This window comes from Anomaloglossus baeobatrachus, chromosome 1 (assembly GCF_048569485.1).
Source record: "Anomaloglossus baeobatrachus isolate aAnoBae1 chromosome 1, aAnoBae1.hap1, whole genome shotgun sequence".
Taxonomy (NCBI): domain Eukaryota; kingdom Metazoa; phylum Chordata; class Amphibia; order Anura; family Aromobatidae; genus Anomaloglossus; species Anomaloglossus baeobatrachus.
In genome coordinates this window covers 472,196,059-472,215,824 of record NC_134353.1, presented here as the reverse complement: position 1 = coordinate 472,215,824, position 19,766 = coordinate 472,196,059, and positions in this window count along the sequence as shown.

The window sequence follows — 19,766 nt, the reverse complement described above, 5'->3', positions numbered from 1 at the left end:
ACTATTCATCAAGCATGTCTTTAGGCTTCACGGGATGCCAGATCGTATCATTTGTGATAGAGGCCCGCAATTTGCTTCCCGTTTCTGGTGAGATCTTTGTAGCCTTCTGCAAATTGAGTTGAATCTCTCCATGATTATATACCTTCGACACTTTGTTGCTGAGAACCACGATAACTGGTCCTCCCTCCTACCCTGGGCAGAATTTGCCCTTAACAATTCGCTGGCTGAGGCCACTGGGCAGACACCGTTTGTACTCAATAATGGGCAACACCCTAGGGTACTGGTGCCGTTTCCCGCTGCTGCACCTCCTCCTCTTGTGGCCGACTGGGCAACTAATGCCAGAGAGGTTTGGGATCGGACTCAAGAGTCGATCCAAGCAGCTAAGGACCGTATGAAGACGGTGTCTGATCGGTTTCGTCGCCCGGCTCCTGTCTTTTCTCCGGGGGACTTTTTGTGGCTCTCTGCAAAACACGTGAAACTTAGAGTGAGCTCTGTCAAATTTGCTCCTCGCTTCCTGGGTCCTTATGAGGTTCTTCGACAGGTAAATCCTGTAGTCTACCAATTGAAGTTACCCATCCATCTTAGGATCCATGACAAATTCCATGTCTCACTGCTAAAGCCGGCTATTTTACCTCACGCTCGTGAAGTGCACTCTCCTGCCTCTAATTCCTCTCACTCTAGCTACGAGGTAAGAGCCATAGTTGGCTCTAAGATGGTTAGAGGGCGCAGGTTATTCTTGATAGATTGGGAGGGCTATGGCCCGGAACATCGCTCTTGGGAGCCTGAGGAGGCTGTCCATGCTCCCGACTTAGTTGCCGATTACCTGCGTCGCCGGGAGGGGGGCCCTTGAGGGGGAGGTACTGTTACGGTTGCTGTGGCACTGGAGACTATGTTCGGATTTCTTGCTACTGCACGTGTGCAAGCGCTGGAGACTAAGTCCTATCTTGGAGCCATTGCACATGTGCGGGTGACATCATCGCTGACACGAGGTCACATGTCTCTGACACCTTCTAAGCTGATTGGCCGCTGGTCATGTGCTTGTGACACGTGGTCACATGTCTCTGACACCTTCTATGCCGATTGGTCGCTGGTCATGTGATTGTGACGCTTTGCTCGATGATAGGCCAGCGTGACGTCATTGCTGACGTTCTGGCAGCGGATTGGCTCTGGTGTCCTCCATCTTGGATGAGGCACAGAGTCTATATAAGACCCTGACGCACGCCGCCCAGCGCTCAGTCCTCTTGGTTCATGCATGAGAGTAGACGTGTAAGACCTGTTAACATTTATATATATATATAGGTTAAAAGACTGTTTGGTGGACTTCCTTGATGCTGCCACCTGCTGTCAAAACAGAGAACAGCGGGCAAAAGCCCCTGCTGATCCAAGTGACTTGGTACAGTCTGGAACAGGAGGAAGAGGCTAGATGTGGCTGTTTTGGGGAGAGAGGAGTGTGCTCGAGTGGGCTGAAAAACTGAAGGCCTCAGTCTGCCCTGTTTTCCGAGGTCCAAGTACCTGATAGTGTTGCGTGGCGTCCCCCCCCAAGACACAGATCCAAAGAGGCTGGATGTGGAGCGAGGAGCCAGCCAGCATGTGCAAGTTACAGATCCGGGACAAAGACTGAACTTTAGAGGTGTCTGCCGGTGGAATACGGGCCCCAACGGTGACGAGGTACCCCACGCTGAAACCTGCAGTTAAGTGTGCACACTACTTTTAGTTAGGAAAAGACTCTGCACTGTGTTATACGAGTAAGATAACAAGGACTCTGCGTTTTTTTTGTTTAATAAGGATTTCTGTGTTTTGCTTTTGGGAGTACAATCTGAGGCTTCCTATCTTTGACAAGTTATTCAAAGTAGTTGTATGTATATTGCATTATCTCTACTGCTGTGCTCCCTTCCCTCACTTTTCCTCCACCTGTGTTGTGCAATACATTATTAAAATTTGCATTGATTAACCCCCGTGGTTCCGTGCAGTCCTTGCGTATCCCGTTACCTGCAGGTTATTACATTTGGCGTAGTCGGCAGGATACGCAGGCTGGTACGGAAACAATGGACGGACAGGGGGGTGTCGCTGATGGAGGTGTTCTAATACAACCTGATGGGGGAATACCAGCAAGGCAACTGTCCCTGGGGGCTATGCTGACCCATATACCAAAATTTACTGGCAACAATGTACCTCTCCATGACTGGGCGCAGAGAGTGAGGGGCATGTTGAGAGTAGCAGGAGTGACTGCAGAAAATCAAGGGGAGATACTGTTGATTGCCCTTGAAGGCCATGCTCAAGAGACTATTTTATTGCGCCCTGAGAGTGAACGAAAGACGTTAGAGCAGGTGGTGAAGATTCTTGAGAGAGTGTATGGCGGGAAACCAGAAGCAGGAGATTTACAGGCGCAACTGTTCTACAGGCTGCAGGGTGAAGAAGAAGGTCTGCCACAGTATGCAAATGCACTCCAGAGAATAATGAGACAAATGCTTACAGCAGAGCCAGAGCTAGCACAAACCCCCAGTTATGCTGACCGTACCCTACGAGATCAATTCCTCCGTGGGTTACATAATCCCAAGATCAAAGGTGCCCTCCGTGAACGACTCAGGGTAGAAAAAAAACTAACTTTCCAGGAAATATTGGAAGAAGCAGTCTCCCGCACACAAACTGAAAATTGCGACCCGCAGAACGCCTGGGGTGAAGTTTGTATGCATAAGGTAGTCCCGGGTGAGAAAAACCGAGAACCGAGCCAGCTTGAGGCTAAAGTGGATCAGTTACAAGAGACTGTTACTGCTCTACAAAAGTTGCTGAAGAATATGCAAGCCCCGGCGTCAGAAGTAAGAACGACAGTACCGCGACCAAATACCCGCACGCATACCTATCAAGAAGAGAGGAAACAGATCGAGCAGAGACGACCGAGACCCGCTGGAGACTACCAGTGTTGGAACTGTGGAAATCGGAACCATTTATTCCGACATTGTCCGGAGAGGAAGACGTCGCAAGAAAGACCGCCGTTAAACTAGTGCCTCCCTCCATGGATGGGCACATGGTGGGGAGACCAACTGAGCTTAGAGAAAACCAACGCCCTGAAGATATAGCAGCCTGCACGCCGACGATCACGGCCGAATTTGAAGGGAAAGAAGTAAGATGCCTGATGGATACTGGGTCCCAAGTGACCACCATGCCAGAACAGTTCTTCTACCAACATTTTGGACAAACTGTATCCATTGACAAAGGGGCACATATCAAACTGAGGGCTGCAAACAATCTTCCCATTCCGGTTGTAGGGGTCGTGTGGATGAACATACGTGCCTGTGGCCAGAACTTAGGCAAAAAAGGGATTGTGTTAACGGAGGGCCGGTACGACAGAGAGGTGCCAGCTATCGTGGGCATGAACGTCCTGAAAGAATTAGACCAGTTGCTCTTCAACAAGGGGGGCTGTGATTACTGGAAGACGACAGTTGCTAACAGGCCCGCCCAAAAGGTCTTCCAACACCTTATCCGTGCCCGAGGACTGTGGAAGAATGGTGGGAGCCGCTACCCGGTGGGGAGGGTTCGAGTCCCAAGACAGACAACAATTACTCTACCTCCAAATCGTGAGACAGTCCTCACCTTGCAAGTCGGGGCCCACCGTACACTCGAGGGGATGGAGGTGTTGGTGGAGCCTTACCATGGTGAAGAGAAAGGAGATGAACCGTTGGTGGCTCGCACTTTAGCAACAGTAAGAAATAGAAGAGTCCCTTTCCGTTGCGTGAACACCGGTGAACAGGCCTACACCTTCACCTCGGGAGTTGTTCTGGCCCATGTCTACCTGGCGCCTGAAAAGGTGGCGGCCGCAGAAGCGATTGAATTGCAGCCCATGGCAGGGGAAGCCTGGACTTGGGCTGTTTCTATGGAAAGGAAAGAGAAACCCACTGATCAATGGAACAGTCGCGTCATCTTAGGGCAGATGGGAGTGGACCTGAGCCCCTTCGCTTCGGAGCAAGCCCAAGCCATAGAGGACTTTATTTGGGAGAATCAAGCCACGTTCTCCCGTCATGCAGAAGATTTCGGCTGTACTGACAAGATTCAGCACGAAATACCCACAGGAGATGCCCCACCGATCAGGGAAAGGTACAGACAAATACCCCCAAAGTACTACCAAGAGGTGAAAGAACTTTTGGCGCAGATGCTGAAGAGCGGGGTGGTAAGAGAAAGTCAGAGTCCATGGGCTGCCCCAATCGTGCTGGTCAAGAAAAAAGATGGGTCTACCCGCTTCTGTGTTGACTACCGCAAGCTTAATGGATGCACGGTTCGTGATTCCTACCCTCTGCCCCGGATAGAGGAGTCCCTGTCGGCGCTGGGAAAGGCACGTTACTTCTCCTCCCTCGATCTGGCCAGCGGATATTGGCAGGTCCCTGTGGCAGAGAAAGACAAGGCCAAGACCGCATTTATTGTACCCATGGGACTCTTCGAGTTCAATCGCATGCCGTTTGGACTAAATAATGCCCCAGGAACTTTTCAGCGCCTCATGGAAAGTTGCCTTGGAGACATGAACTTCGAGGCCACGTTGATTTACCTGGACGACATAGTAGTGTATTCTGCAACCTTCGAGAAACATCTAGAAAACCTGGGCCAAGTGTTTCAGCGGCTACGGGCCCATGGGCTTAAACTGAAACCAAAAAAATGCCGGATCTTTCAGGAAGAGATTGAATATCTCGGACACAAGGTGTCGGAAGCCGGCATACAGCCCTCCGATGGGAAAGTGAGAGAAGTGCTACAATGGCCCACACCCAGCACAGTGCGGGAGGTTCGAGCTTTCCTGGGGCTAGCCGGTTATTACTGTCGCTTTATCAAAGATTTCGCGAAGGAGGCAGAACCTTTGCACGAATTGCTCTGAGGGACTGCAAAAGGACCAAAAGCACAGAAAATTTGCTGGGGACCAAGACAAGCAGAAGCATTACACCGATTGAAAGAGGCCTTGGTTAGCACCCCTGTGCTTGCCTATGCAGACTATAACCTCCCCTTTCGGTTGTATACAGACGCGAGCCTCTACGGCCTGGGTGCATGTACTGGCCCAGGTGCAGAATGGTACTGAACGGTGATTGCATATGGAAGTCGGACGTTGCGAGAAGCCGAGCGCAACCCCGAGAATTACAGTTCCTTTCGGTTGGAGTTACTGGCACTAGTATGGGCAATAACTAGAGATGAGCGAACCCGGTCCCGGTTCGGCTCGAGGCGGTTCGCCGAACGGGGGGTCTGGCTCGAGTTCGGCTCGTCGAACGTTCGACGAACCGAACTCGAGCCCATAGGAAACAATGGCAGGCAATCACAAACACAGTAAAACACCTAGAAAACACCCTGAAAGGTGTCCAAAAGGTGACAAACAACTCACAACATAACACAAACACATGGGAAAGTGACAAGGACATATACTCATGTGAAAACAAAACAGCTGGACAAGGAAAAAGAGGGAGACACACAGATATATGAGTATATGCAAAGAAACATCGATTCCATTATTGTGCAACTTGAGCCCCTGCTCATTTTAGGCTTCCAATCTGGATAAATTGCCTGAGCTCGCCACGTACGCCTTGAGGATCTTGTCGTGTCCTGCAGCCAGCGTTCTCTCGGAACCTGTCTTCAGTGCTGCTGGGGGTCTGCTGGCAGATAAGCACACGTGTCTGTCCACTGACAATGTGGACCTGGCTCTCAGAGGACTTTTCTTCCCCTGGGTCAGCCAGGGGAGGCGAAAGGCACGCGTATTTTTGAGAGTGCTTCATGCAAAGCATCTTTTTCTTTTTCAAAAGGGGGCTCAACCGATGCCAGTCAAGTGGGGTGTGTGTGGCCAGTTAGTGGCAACGAGGGAGACTGTGGTTGGAGTCCCCTCGCTGTGTCTCTAAAAGAACCAAGATGAACAAGTCATGGCTCTCAGAGGACTTTTCTTCCCCTGGGTCAGCCAGGGGACGGGAAAGGTCACGCGTATTTTTGAGAGTGCTTCATGCAAAGCATCTTTTTCTTTTTCAAAAGGGGGCTCAAACCGATGCCAGTCAAGTGGGGTGTGTGTGGCCCAGTTAGTGGCAACGAGGGAGACTGTGGTTGGAGTCCCCTCGCTGTGTCTCTAAAAGAACCAAGATGAACAAGGTCATGGCTCTCAGAGGACTTTTCTTCCCTGGGTCAGCCAGGGGACGGGAAAGGCACGCGTATTTTTGAGAGTGCTTCATGCAAAGCATCTTTTTCTTTTCAAAGGGGGCTCAACCGATGCCAGTCAAGTGGGGTGTGTGTGGCCCAGTTAGTGGCAACGAGGGAGACTGTGGTTGGAGTCCCCTCGCTGTGTCTCTAAAAGAACCAAGATGAACAAGTCATGGCTCTCAGAGGACTTTTCTTCCCCTGGGTCAGCCAGGGGACGGGAAAGGCACGCGTATTTTTGAGAGTGCTTCATGCAAAGCATCTTTTTCTTTGTCAAAAGGGGGGGCTCAACCGATGCCAGTCAAGTGGGGTGTGTGTGGCCCAGTTAGTGGCAACGAGGGAGACTGTGGTTGGAGTCCCCTCGCTGTGTCTCTAAAAGAACCAAGATGAACAAGTCATGGCTCTCAGAGGACTTTTCTTCCCTGGGTCAGCCAGGGGACGGGAAAGGCACGCGTATTTTTGAGAGTGCTTCATGCAAAGCATCTTTTTCTTTTTCAAAAGGGGGCTCAACCGATGCCAGTCAAGTGGGGTGTGTGTGGCCCAGTTAGTGGCAACGAGGGAGACTGTGGTTGGAGTCCCCTCGCTGTGTCTCTAAAAGAACCAAGATGAACAAGTCATGGCTCTCAGAGGACTTTTCTTCCCCTGGGTCAGCCAGGGGACGGGAAAGGCACGCGTATTTTTGAGAGTGCTTCATGCAAAGCATCTTTTTCTTTTTCAAAAGGGTGCTCAACCGATGCCAGTCAAGTGGGGTGTGTGTGGCCCAGTTAGTGGCAACGAGGGAGACTGTGGTTGGAGTCCCCTCGCTGTGTCTCTAAAAGAACCAAGATGAACAAGTCATGGCTCTCAGAGGACTTTTCTTCCCCTGGGTCAGCCAGGGGACGGGAAAGGCACGCGTATTTTTGAGAGTGCTTCATGCAAAGCATCTTTTTCTTTTTCAAAAGGGGGGCTCAACCGATGCCAGTCAAGTGGGGTGTGTGTGGCCCAGTTAGTGGCAACGAGGGAGACTGTGGGTTGGAGTCCCCTCGCTGTGTTTTTACATGCTTTTAGAAGGGCATGAAATGGCTTGGAGGTTGACTTTCATCATATGCAAACTGTTGGCTACCAAAATGCTGCCTTTCCAACAACTGTGGTTATAGGCAATGAGGAACATACTGATGAAGATGAGACGCAGATACCCGATTGGGATGACAACTTAAATATTCGGTCAGGGCAAGAAGAAACTCGGTCTGAGGGGTAGGGGGAGTGCAAACACAACAATTGATGATTAAGTTCTAGATCACACCTACTGTCAACCCACAGTCAGACACTCGAGGAGGTCAACAGAGGCGGTGGAGGAGGATGCAACCGACGTCGAAGTAACCTGGCGCCTTCCTGGACACAGTCGGAGCACTGGTAGCACGTCTACAACTGCATCCTCAGCCACCACTCTGCCTCTGAGCATTATTCGGGGTGGATCAACAGGTCGCATGGCCTCTAAGCCTTGCCTAGCCAGGTCCTTTTTTGACATAGAAAAAGATCGCCCAAATTATGTGATCTGTAAAATTTGTCATGGTTCTCTTAGTAGAGGTCAAAACCTCAGCAGTTTGACAACTTCTTCCATGAATCGTCACATGAATAAATATCATATGGCCCGATGGGAAGCTCACCGTGCTGCAATGCGGCCTAGCGGAGCGAACCATCCACCGCCTGCCCCTTCCAGTGCATCCGCGCGCTCGTCATCTTCTAGGACTGTGGGGACAGCTGTCACACCTGTTTTTCCACCCACAACTTCCACCACTGTAACCGCAACAGGCAGTTTGCTTGGTAGGTCGTCAGTTGGTTTGGAAGGGGAAACAAGTGAGTGTGTACAGCTCTCTCAGACATCGATAGCACCAACTTTGGATGAAGGCAACATCATGTCTCCGCCTGCACTTTCCTCACAAAGCTGCATTTTTCCAGGGACACCCGACTCAACACCGTCTACACACAGCAGCCAGATCTCTGTCCCTCAGATGTGGTCAAATAAAAGGCCACTTCCTGCGACCCATGACAAAGCGAAGAGGTTGACTCTATCCCTCTGTAAGCTGTTGACTACAGAAATGCTGCCTTTCCGCCTAGTGGACACACAGGATTTTAGAGACCTTATGTCTGTCGCTGTGCCCCAGTACCAGATGCCTAGTCGCCACTACTTCTCTAAGAAAGGTGTGCCCGCGCTACACCAGCATGTCGCACACAACATCACCGCTTCCTTGAGAAACTCTGTGTGTGAACGGGTGCATTTCACCACCGATACTTGGACCAGTAAGCATGGACAGGGACGTTACATGTCGCTGACTGGCCACTGGGTAACTATGGTGATAGATGGTGAAGGGTCTGCTGCACAAGTCTTGCCGTCCCCACGACTTGTGTGTCAATCCTCTGTCTGTCCAAGTTCCGCCACTGCTTCTGCATCCTCCACCTCATCTGGGTCCTCCACCTCCGCCCCAAGCCTGCCTGGTCAGGCCACCAGCGTTCTCACTGCGCAGAAGGAATCACGCACACCCTCATTACTATGCTGGTAGCAGAGCGCAACGGCATCAGGCGGTCTTTAGCTTGACATGTCTTTGAAATAGGAGTCACACAGCGACTGAGTTGTGTGGGCAGCTCTGGAGACTGATTTTGATAAATGGTTGTCTCCACTCAACCTGCAGCCTGGTAAGGCCGTGTGCGACAATGCTGCAAACCTGGGTGCGGCCCTTCGCCTGGGCAAGGTGACACACGTGCCTTGTATGGCTCACGTGTTTAACCTTGTTGTCCAGCAATTTTTAACACACTATCCCGGCCTAGATGGCCTTCTGACCAGGGCACGGAAACTGTCTGCAGTGCTCACTTCCGCCGTTCAACCGCCGCACCTGAGCGACTTGCATCGCTACAGAAGTCTTTCGGCCTGCCGGTTCATCGCCTGAAATGCGATGTGGCGACACGCTGGAATTCAACTCTCCACATGTTACAGCGACTGTGGCAGCACCGGCGAGCCCTGGTGCAATACGTCATGATGTATAGCCTGGGCCAACGAGATGCAGAAGTGGGGCAGATCACCCTGATGGAGTGATCTCAGATCAAGGACCTATGCACCCTTCTGCACAGTTTCGACATGGCGACGAATATGTTTAGCGCTGACAATGCCATTATCAGCATGACGATTACAGTCATTTACATGCTGGAGCACACGCTAAACACTATTCGTAGTCAGGGGGTGGGACAACAGGAAGGGGAGGAACTACAGGAGGATTCATATGCGCAAGACACAACAACATCACCAAGGTCCAGACGTTCATCATCACCAACGCGGCAGGCATGGGACCATGGGGGACAGGGATCAACAAGGGCGCATGGTAGCAGGTGAGATGTTGAGGAAGGTGCAGGAGGACATGAAGATATGGAGGACGAACTGTCCATGGACATGGAAGACTCAGCAGATGAGGGGGACCTTGGTCAAATTTCAGTTGAAAGAGGTTGGGGGGAGATGACAGAGGAAGAAAGAACGGTTAGCACCTCTATGCCACAAACACAGCGTGGACTTGGTGCGCATGGCTGCGCAAGACACATGAGTGCCTTCTTGTTGCACTACCTCCAACATGACCCTCGTATTGTCAAAATTAGAAGTGATGATGACTACTGGCTTGCCACACTATTAGATCCCCGGGACAAGTCCAAATTTTGTGACATAATTCCACCCATAGAAAGGGACGCACGTATGCAGGAGTATCAGCAGAAGCTGTTACTCGATCTTAGCTCGGCTTTTCCACCAAACAACCGTGCAGGTGAAGGGAGTGATTCTCCCAGTTGTAACTTGACAAACATGGGACGGCCTCGTCATCTTCAACAGTCTACCCGTACCAGTAGGACCGTATCTGGTGCTGGTAACAGCAATTTTATGGAATCTTTTCATAATTTTTTTAGACCCTCCTTTGCAAGGCCACCAGAGACAACAAGTCTGACACATAGTCAACGGATGGAGAGGATGATACAGGAGTATCTCCAAATGAACATCGATGCAATGACTTTGCAAATGGAGCCTTGCTCCTTTTGTGCTTCAAATCTAGAAAAATGTCAAGAGCTCTCCAGTTACGCCTCGAAGATTTTGTCGTGTCCAGCTGCCAGCGTTGTCTCTGAACGTGTCTTCAGTGCTGCTGGGTGTGTGCTGACAGATAAGCGCACGCGTCTGTCCAGTGACAATGTGGACAGACTGACGTTCATCAAAATGAACAAGTCATGGATCCAGAAGGAATTTACTACCCCTGTGTCATCCTGGGGAGAGTAAATGCTTGTGGATTTGGAATGTGCTTGATGCAAATCAAAACATCCTGTTTGCAACTAGGGCACAAGTGCTGCCACTGATAAGGTGTCTGTGTGGGGCCCAATTTTTGGAAAAAAAGGGAGACTCCGCTTGGAGTAACCCTTGCTTGCTGTGTTTTTTAAAAATGATACAAGATGAACAGATCTGAAGGCAAGATGAAGCCAACATCATGTCTCCGCCTGCACTTTTCTCACAAACCTGCATTTTTCCAGGGACACCCTACTCAACACCGTCTACAGACAGCAGCCAGATCTCTGTCCCTCAGATGTGGTCAAATAAAAGGCCACTTACTGCGACCCATGACAAAGCTAAGTGGTTGACTCTATCCCTCTGTAAGCTGTTGGCTACCGAAATGCTGCCTTTACGCGTAGTGGACACACAGGATTTTACAGACCTTATGTCTGTCGCTGTGCCCCAGTACCAGATGCCCAATCACCACTGCTTCTCCAAGAAAAGCATGCCCGCGCTACACCGGCATGTCGCACACAACATCACCACTTCCTTGAGAAAATCTGTGTGCGACAGGGTGCATTTCAACACAGATACTTGGACCAGTAAGCATAGACAGGGTCAGTACATGTCACTGACTGGGCACTGGCAAACTATGGTGAGAGATGGAGAAGGGTCTGCTGTACAAGTCTTGCCGTCCCCACGAGTTGTTTCAATCCTTGTTCTGTATGTAGAAGTTAATACACTGCTTCTGCCTCTTCAACCTCGTGTGGGTCCTCTACCTTTGCGCAAACCCTGTGTGGTCAGGCCACCCTTCCTTGCAACTGCGCACAAGGACTACCACACACCTCCTTACTATGCTGGCAGCAGAGCTCAATGCCATCAGGCGGTCAAAGTTTTACTTTGAAATGTATGGGAAATGTGAGTCACACCGCTATTACAGAGAATAGTAGTCAGGCAGGGTCAAAACATTAATTGAGGAACAGGAACAGAATGGGACGGCCAGGACTTAATCAGAAAACAAGCAGAGGTGAAATGCGTATCGGCCAACAAGGTACATAAACAGCAAGCAGGAAAAGTAGTCAGGTAACAAGCACACAAAATCATAAAACTGAACTGGGGGTAAAATTAACCAGAGGTTCATAGCTATGTCTGGCAGTGGTCTGCAGACAGGATGGGCATAAAAAAGGGTGTGGTGTCTTCCCATTGGTTGTAGCTGAATGATGGTATTTCATCTGTGAGATACCCACCAGCTACATTCAGCCAGAGATTCTGCATCTGTCAAGGTAATGCAGCCCAGTGGGTGAGCATAACCTGCGTCCACCTGCGCCGCTGGCATCGACTACTCTCCCATCATCAGCACTATTCATGAAAGGAACACGTTGTCACCTGGCGACCGGAGTACAAATTGACGGAGCGGACTCCGTTGGTGACTTAACAGCCGTGTGCGGCAATGATGCAAACCTGGCTGCGGGCCATCCTCAGGGCAATGTGACACACGTGCCTTTTATGGCTCACGTGTTGATCCGAATTCTCCAGCAATTTTTAAAACACCATCACGGCCTACATGTCCTTGTGCAGCGGGCACGCTCGCTATGTGCTCACTTCCATCGTGCGCACACAGCAGCTCAACAACTTTCATCACTCCGGAAGTCTTAGGGTCTGGCAGTTAAACGCCGTAAATGCGATGTTCCGACACGCAGGAATTGGAATCTGCACATGTTGCAGCGTGTGTGGCAGCACCGCAGAGCCCTGCTGAAATACGGTAAGACATATAGCCTGGGATAAGTTGATCCAGAGGTGGTGCCGATCACGCTGCTGGAGTGGTGTCAGATCAAGGACCTATGCACCCTGCTACACAGTTTTGAAATGTCGACGAAGATGTTTAGCACTGGCAATGTCATTCTCAGCGTGACAATTCTGGTCATCTACATGATGGAGCACACTGTAATTATTATTCGGAGTCAGGTGTTGGGACAAGAGGAAGGGGAGGAAGTACAGGAGGAGTCATATGCGGAAGGGATAACAAGATCTACGAGGTCCAGATGGTCAGCGGCACCTATGCGGCAGTCATGGTGAGGGAGAGGGATTAACAAGGGCGCATAGTATCAGCAAAAAGTGTTGATGAAAGTGCAGGAGCCCATGAAGAAATGGAGGACGAACTGGCGATGGGCATGGAAGACTCAGCAGATGAGTGAGAGCTTGCTCACATTTCGGTTGTGCGAGGTTGTGGGTAGAGGGCAGAGGAAGGATGCACGATTCTCACCTCTCTGCCACCAACACACCAAGGACTTGGTCCTCCTGGATGCACAAGACACATGAGCGCCTTCTTGCTGCACTACCTACATGACCCTCGGATTGTATGAATTTGAAGTAATCCTGAATACTGGGTTGCCACACTGTTAGATCCCCGGTACAAGACAAAATTTGGCGAACTAATTCCTGCCATAGAAATAGACGCACGTATACAGGAGTATCTGCAGAATGTGGTACGCAATCTTAGATCTACTTTTCCACTAAACACCAGTGCTGCACAGAGTGAATCTCAACACTTTGTCATGGATAGGAGGAAATGGTCTTTTACTTGTCCACATCGGAGGGACCGAGGGATGGCTGCTGTGCTGAGATGGCGTTGAGTACGGTGTCCCTGCACAGTTGCACTTTTGGTCATATCCCAAAATGAGTTGAAAAAGGACAGATGCTGTTGGAAAGGGGAACAGGTGTGTTGGAAAGGGGAAAAAAATTTGGGTCCGTGGATTTGGTGGTTAAACAACAGTAACATTTGATGAAGAAACAACATCTGTTACAGTGGGACTGGCAGATTTGGATAAAGTGGTATATAATCTGTGACCGCTATATAACAAAAATTAATAAGAAAAGAAAGAGAAAGGTATATATCACCTTCAGCAGTCAGTGTCCACCGTGCTCCCAGTTGGAAAAGGAGAGGTTGGCAACTTGAAGGTTTGGTGGAGGATACAGAGCTGTGTGGCTATGAAACTAATAGTAGCCTGAACCGAGTTAGACGCCATTCGGATCTGGAGACTGTGAGCCCTGTTAGCGTCACAGGGTCCACATGCCCACCCAGCCCAGGAACTCCCTGTTAACAACACAGGGGCCATTGAGTACGCTGACCGTGTGCGTAGGGGCCACACCTGTGGACAGCAGGCGCATCAGCAGCAGCAGGCCTGTTAATGCCACTGGGCTGCACAAGCAGGACTGTTAGGACAGGAGCTGGTCTTAACCGTTCTGCGTTACCAACTGTGGTGGTGGCCTGCATCCACCACCCTATCCCTGCCTACCTCTGGCCTAAAGCCGCAATGGGTTCAACACATGGAGGTGTGCTCTTTCGGAGCATAATAGAAGACTGCGCACCTCCTTGTTGGCTCCAGCCCCTTTTATAACCTGGGTCCGCCCCAAACCAGGGTGAACCACAATGCACCTCCTGGAGACAAAAGCAGAGTGACACGTCATGAGTGGCATAACTAGCGTCCTATTTGGAAACGCAACTTCAATGATGACCTCATGGCTGCCATGACCCAAACACCTCACCAGTCATCGTCTGACCATCAATAATGCGGTGACAAGTCATAGGTGTGGGCCTCTGCAAGCCATTTGGGAGGACACCTGATGCCCTGTGGTCTATATGGGACCCCCACATCAGGGCCAGGGCCAAAGAGTTCATTACCGGACCTAGTCTCTGATGCAGGAAGTGCCTGAGCATGCTCAGTAGCATGAAATACAGTCTCTGAAAAAAGACTATCAGCTTTAGCATGGTGTCTAGGCACAAAACAGGACTTAGACCCGGCACAGAATGCAAGCACCTGTGCAAAGAGGCTTTTCACACTTAGTGTGGGAGCATGCGCTGTATCCCGAAATGAAGACTTAGCGTCAGGAATGGCACAGTCAGGCTGAGCATACTCACTAGGCGAAACACTGTAATTATGCTGCAGCTGGGGTACATCGGCACACGCATGCGCACTAGCTGCCTCTCCACACTTAGACGTGGAGGGGAAATTTGTCTTGGAGATGCTGTCTATGAACAGAAGGAAAAGCTAAAGGAAGCCTGACTTTCTATCCCTCCGAATTATGAAATGCAGCAATGAATTCCATGAGTTTGCTATAACATTAGCGTAGCTAAATGTGCATGAGGGTGTGATGTAGAGGTGCTAGAAATAGCTTGTCACCAGTGGGGCACTAATGGAATACAACAGCCAGTTCTATGATGCCACAAAATGGCAGTATTTTGTGCTATCATTATAGCTTATTAAAAACAGAGCACGAGGTTGTCATGCAGAGGTGCTGCACATAGATTTGCAGTAGTGTGAATAGACAAAAGTACAATAGCCACGTTTAGGATACAACTAGGTACACTGAGTGTTTGCTACTATAAATGGCTGAGTTTAAAAAAGTTTGAGTGTGCAATGCAGGCAGACGTGCTGCAAATAACGTTCCAATACTGTGAATTGACAAAAGTACAATAGCCACGTTTAGGATACAACTAGGTACACTGAGTGTTTGCTACTATAAATGGCTGAGTTTAAAAAAGTTAGAGTGTGCAATGCAGGCAGACGTGCTGCAAATAACGTTCCAATACTGTGAATTGACAAAAGTACAATAGCCACGTTTAGGATACAACTAGGTACAGTGAGTGTTTGCTAGTATAATGGCTGAGTTTAAAAAAGTTAGAGTGTGCAATGCAGGCAGACGTGCTGCAAATATCGTTCCAATACTGTGAATAGACAAAAGTACAATAGCCACGTTTAGGATACAACTAGGTACACTGAGTGTTTGCTACTATAAATGGCTGAGTTTAAAAAAGTTTGAGTGTGCAATGCAGGCAGACGTGCTGCAAATAACGTTCCAATACTGTGAATTGACAAAAGTACAATAGCCACGTTTAGGATACAACTAGGTACACTGAGTGTTTGCTACTATAAATGGCTGAGTTTAAAAAAGTTTGAGTGTGCAATGCAGGCAGACGTGCTGCAAATAACGTTCCAATACTGTGAATAGACAAAAGTACAATAGCCACGTTTAGGATACAACTAGGTACACTGAGTGTTTGCTACTATAAATGGCTGAGTTTAAAAAAGTTTGAGTGTGCAATGCAGGCAGACGTGCTGCAAATAACGTTCCAATACTGTGAATTGACAAAAGTACAATAGCCACGTTTAGGATACAACTAGGTACACTGAGTGTTTGCTACTATAAATGGCTGAGTTTAAAAAAGTTTGAGTGTGCAATGCATGCAGACGTGCTGCAAATAACGTTCCAATACTGTGAATTGACAAAAGTACAATAGCCACGTTTAGGATACAACTAGGTACACTGAGTGTTTGCTACTATAAATGGCTGAGTTTAAAAAAGTTAGAGTGTGCAATGCAGGCAGACGTGCTGCAAATATCGTTCCAATACTGTGAATAGACAAAAGTACAATAGCCACGTTTAGGATACAACTAGGTACACTGAGTGTTTGCTACTATAAATGGCTGAGTTTAAAAAAGTTTGAGTGTGCAATGCAGGCAGACGTGCTGCAAATAACGTTCCAATACTGTGAATTGACAAAAGTACAATAGCCACGTTTAGGATACAACTAGGTACACTGAGTGTTTGCTACTATAAATGGCTGAGTTTAAAAAAGTTAGAGTGTGCAATGCAGGCAGACGTGCTGCAAATATCGTTCCAATACTGTGAATAGACAAAAGTACAATAGCCACGTTTAGGATACAACTAGGTACACTGAGTGTTTGCTACTATAAATGGCTGAGTTTAAAAAAGTTTGAGTGTGCAATGCAGGCAGACGTGCTGCAAATAACGTTCCAATACTGTGAATTGACAAAAGTACAATAGCCACGTTTAGGATACAACTAGGTACACTGAGTGTTTGCTACTATAAATGGCTGAGTTTAAAAAAGTTTGAGTGTGCAATGCAGGCAGACGTGCTGCAAATAACGTTCCAATACTGTGAATTGACAAAAGTACAATAGCCACGTTTAGGATACAACTAGGTACACTGAGTGTTTGCTACTATAAATGGCTGAGTTTAAAAAAGTTAGAGTGTGCAATGCAGGCAGACGTGCTGCAAATATCGTTCCAATACTGTGAATAGACAAAAGTACAATAGCCACGTTTAGGATACAACTAGGTACACTGAGTGTTTGCTACTATAAATGGCTGAGTTTAAAAAAGTTTGAGTGTGCAATGCAGGCAGACGTGCTGCAAATAACGTTCCAATACTGTGAATTGACAAAAGTACAATAGCCACGTTTAGGATACAACTAGGTACACTGAGTGTTTGCTAGTATAATGGCTGAGTTTAAAAAAGTTAGAGTGTGCAATGCAGGCAGACGTGCTGCAAATAACGTTCCAATACTGTGAATTGACAAAAGTACAATAGCCACGTTTAGGATACAACTAGGTACACTGAGTGTTTGCTACTATAAATGGCTGAGTTTAAAAAAGTTTGAGTGTGCAATGCAGGCAGACGTGCTGCAAATAACGTTCCAATACTGTGAATTGACAAAAGTACAATAGCCACGTTTAGGATACAACTAGGTACACTGAGTGTTTGCTACTATAAATGGCTGAGTTTAAAAAAGTTAGAGTGTGCAATGCAGGCAGACGTGCTGCAAATATCGTTCCAATACTGTGAATAGACAAAAGTACAATAGCCACGTTTAGGATACAACTAGGTACACTGAGTGTTTGCTACTATAAATGGCTGAGTTTAAAAAAGTTTGAGTGTGCAATGCAGGCAGACGTGCTGCAAATAACGTTCCAATACTGTGAATTGACAAAAGTACAATAGCCACGTTTAGGATACAACTAGGTACACTGAGTGTTTGCTAGTATAATGGCTGAGTTTAAAAAAGTTAGAGTGTGCAATGCAGGCAGACGTGCTGCAAATATCGTTCCAATACTGTGAATAGACAAAAGTACAATAGCCACGTTTAGGATACAACTAGGTACACTGAGTGTTTGCTACTATAAATGGCTGAGTTTAAAAAAGTTTGAGTGTGCAATGCAGGCAGACGTGCTGCAAATAACGTTCCAATACTGTGAATTGACAAAAGTACAATAGCCACGTTTAGGATACAACTAGGTACAGTGAGTGTTTGCTAGTATAATGGCTTAGTTAAAATGAGTTTGAGTGTGCAATGCAGGCAGACGCGCTATGCAAATGTCTTTGCACTAGTGGGACTATAGCAAAGTCCAATAGCCACGTATAGGATGCCACTAGGTACACTGAGTGTTTGCTAGTATAATGGCTTGGTTTTAATGAGTTGGAGTGTGCAATGCAGGCAGACGCGCTCTGCAAATGTCTTTGCACTAGTGGGACTATAGCAAAGTCCAATAGCCACGTATAGGATGCCACTAGGTACACTGAGTGTTTGCTAGTATAATGGCTTGGTTAGAATGAGTTGTAGTGTGCAATGCAGGCAGATGTGCTCTGCTAATGTCTTTGCACTAGTGGGACTATAGCAAAGTCCAATAGCCACGTATAGGATGCCACTAGGTACACTGAGTGTTTGCTAGTATAATGGCTTAGTTAAAATGAGTTTGAGTGTGCAATGCAGGCAGACGCGCTATGCAAATGTCTTTGCACTAGTGGGACTATAGCAAAGTCCAATAGCCACGTATAGGATGCCACTAGGTACACTGAGTGTTTGCTAGTCTAATGGCTTGGTTAGAATGAGTTGTAGTGTGCAATGCAGGCAGATGTGCTCTGCTAATGTCTTTGCACTAGTGGGACTATAGCAAAGTCCAATAGCCACGTATAGGATGCCACTAGGTACACTGAGTGTTTGCTAGTATAATGGCTTAGTTAAAATGAGTTTGAGTGTGCAATGCCGGCAGACGCGCTATGCAAATGTCTTTGCACTAGTGGGACTATAGCAAAGTCCAATAGCCACGTATAGGATGCCACTAGGTACACTGAGTGTTTGCTAGTATAATGGCTTGGTTTTAATGAGTTGGAGTGTGCAATGCAGGCAGACGCGCTCTGCAAATGTCTTTGCACTAGTGGGACTATAGCAAAGTCCAATAGCCACGTATAGGATGCCACTAGGTACACTGAGTGTTTGCTAGTATAATGGCTTGGTTAGAATGAGTTGTAGTGTGCAATGCAGGCAGACGCGCTCTGCAAATGTCTTTGCACTAGTGGGACTATAGCAAAGTCCAATAGCCACGTATAGGATGCCACTAGGTACACTGAGTGTTTGCTAGTATAATGGCTTGTTTAGAATGAGTTGTAGTGTGCAATGCAGGCAGACGCGCTCTGCAAATGTCTTTGCACTAGTGGGACTATAGCAAAGTCCAATAGCCACGTATAGGATGCCACTAGGTACACTGAGTGTTTGCTAGTATAATGGCTTAGTTATCAGTTGGAGTGTGCAGAGGACAAGAGGGTACAGTGGCAGGATTGTGGTGCTCTGGGTAGAGGAATGGAAGCCTGCCTTTCTATTCCCTCCTAATGGTGAAATGCAGGTAGGAAATCCCTGACCTGGGCTACACAGACGCTGTTGCTGTTTGCAGGACCTGTCACCTATGGCTCTCTGACCCTGCCGGTTGGAGCCCTTAAAAGGACTGCTATAAAGTGCTCTCCCTAAGCTGTCTAACGCTGTGTATGCAGCGCATACAGCTGTATCGGCTATAGGACTCAGGAAGACGGAGCTGCGACAGTGATGTCTGACACCAAAGACGCAGAAGGCAGATAATGGCGTCCGTGAAGAAAATGTCCGGTTTTATAATGCAGGGACATGTGACATGCAGATCCTATCACACATGCCGTTGCTTCTCTGGCTCAAAGTCCACTTAGCTGTGTGTGTGTCTGGGATTGGCTGACATGCTGGCCCGCCCCACAAGACGCGCGCACTTAGGGAAGGAAGACAAGAAAAAAAAAAAAAAAAAATGGCGATCGCCATTATAGAAACAGCAGTGATCTGAAGGCGCTGTTCACGCACACTATACACTGAAATGTGATAATAGTTTGATTCACAGAGTGACTTACACTATTACAGCAGAAACCAAGCTATGATTTAGCTGTTTTTTGGCTGCTAGAACCGTTCTCGAACGTTTCTAGAACTACCGAGCTTTTGCAAAAAGCTCGAGTTCTAGTTCGATCTAGAACATGCCCCAAAATCACTCGAGCCGCGAACTGGAGAACCACGAACCACGAACCGCGCTCAACTCTAGCAATAACCGAAAGGTTCTCGGAATATCTCACGGGAGCTCAAATTGAAGTCTATACGGATAATAACCCCCTGGCTCACATCTCCACCGCCAAACTGGGAGCAATGGAACAGAGGTGGCTGGCACGACTCTCCAGATACAATTATCATGTGCAGTACCG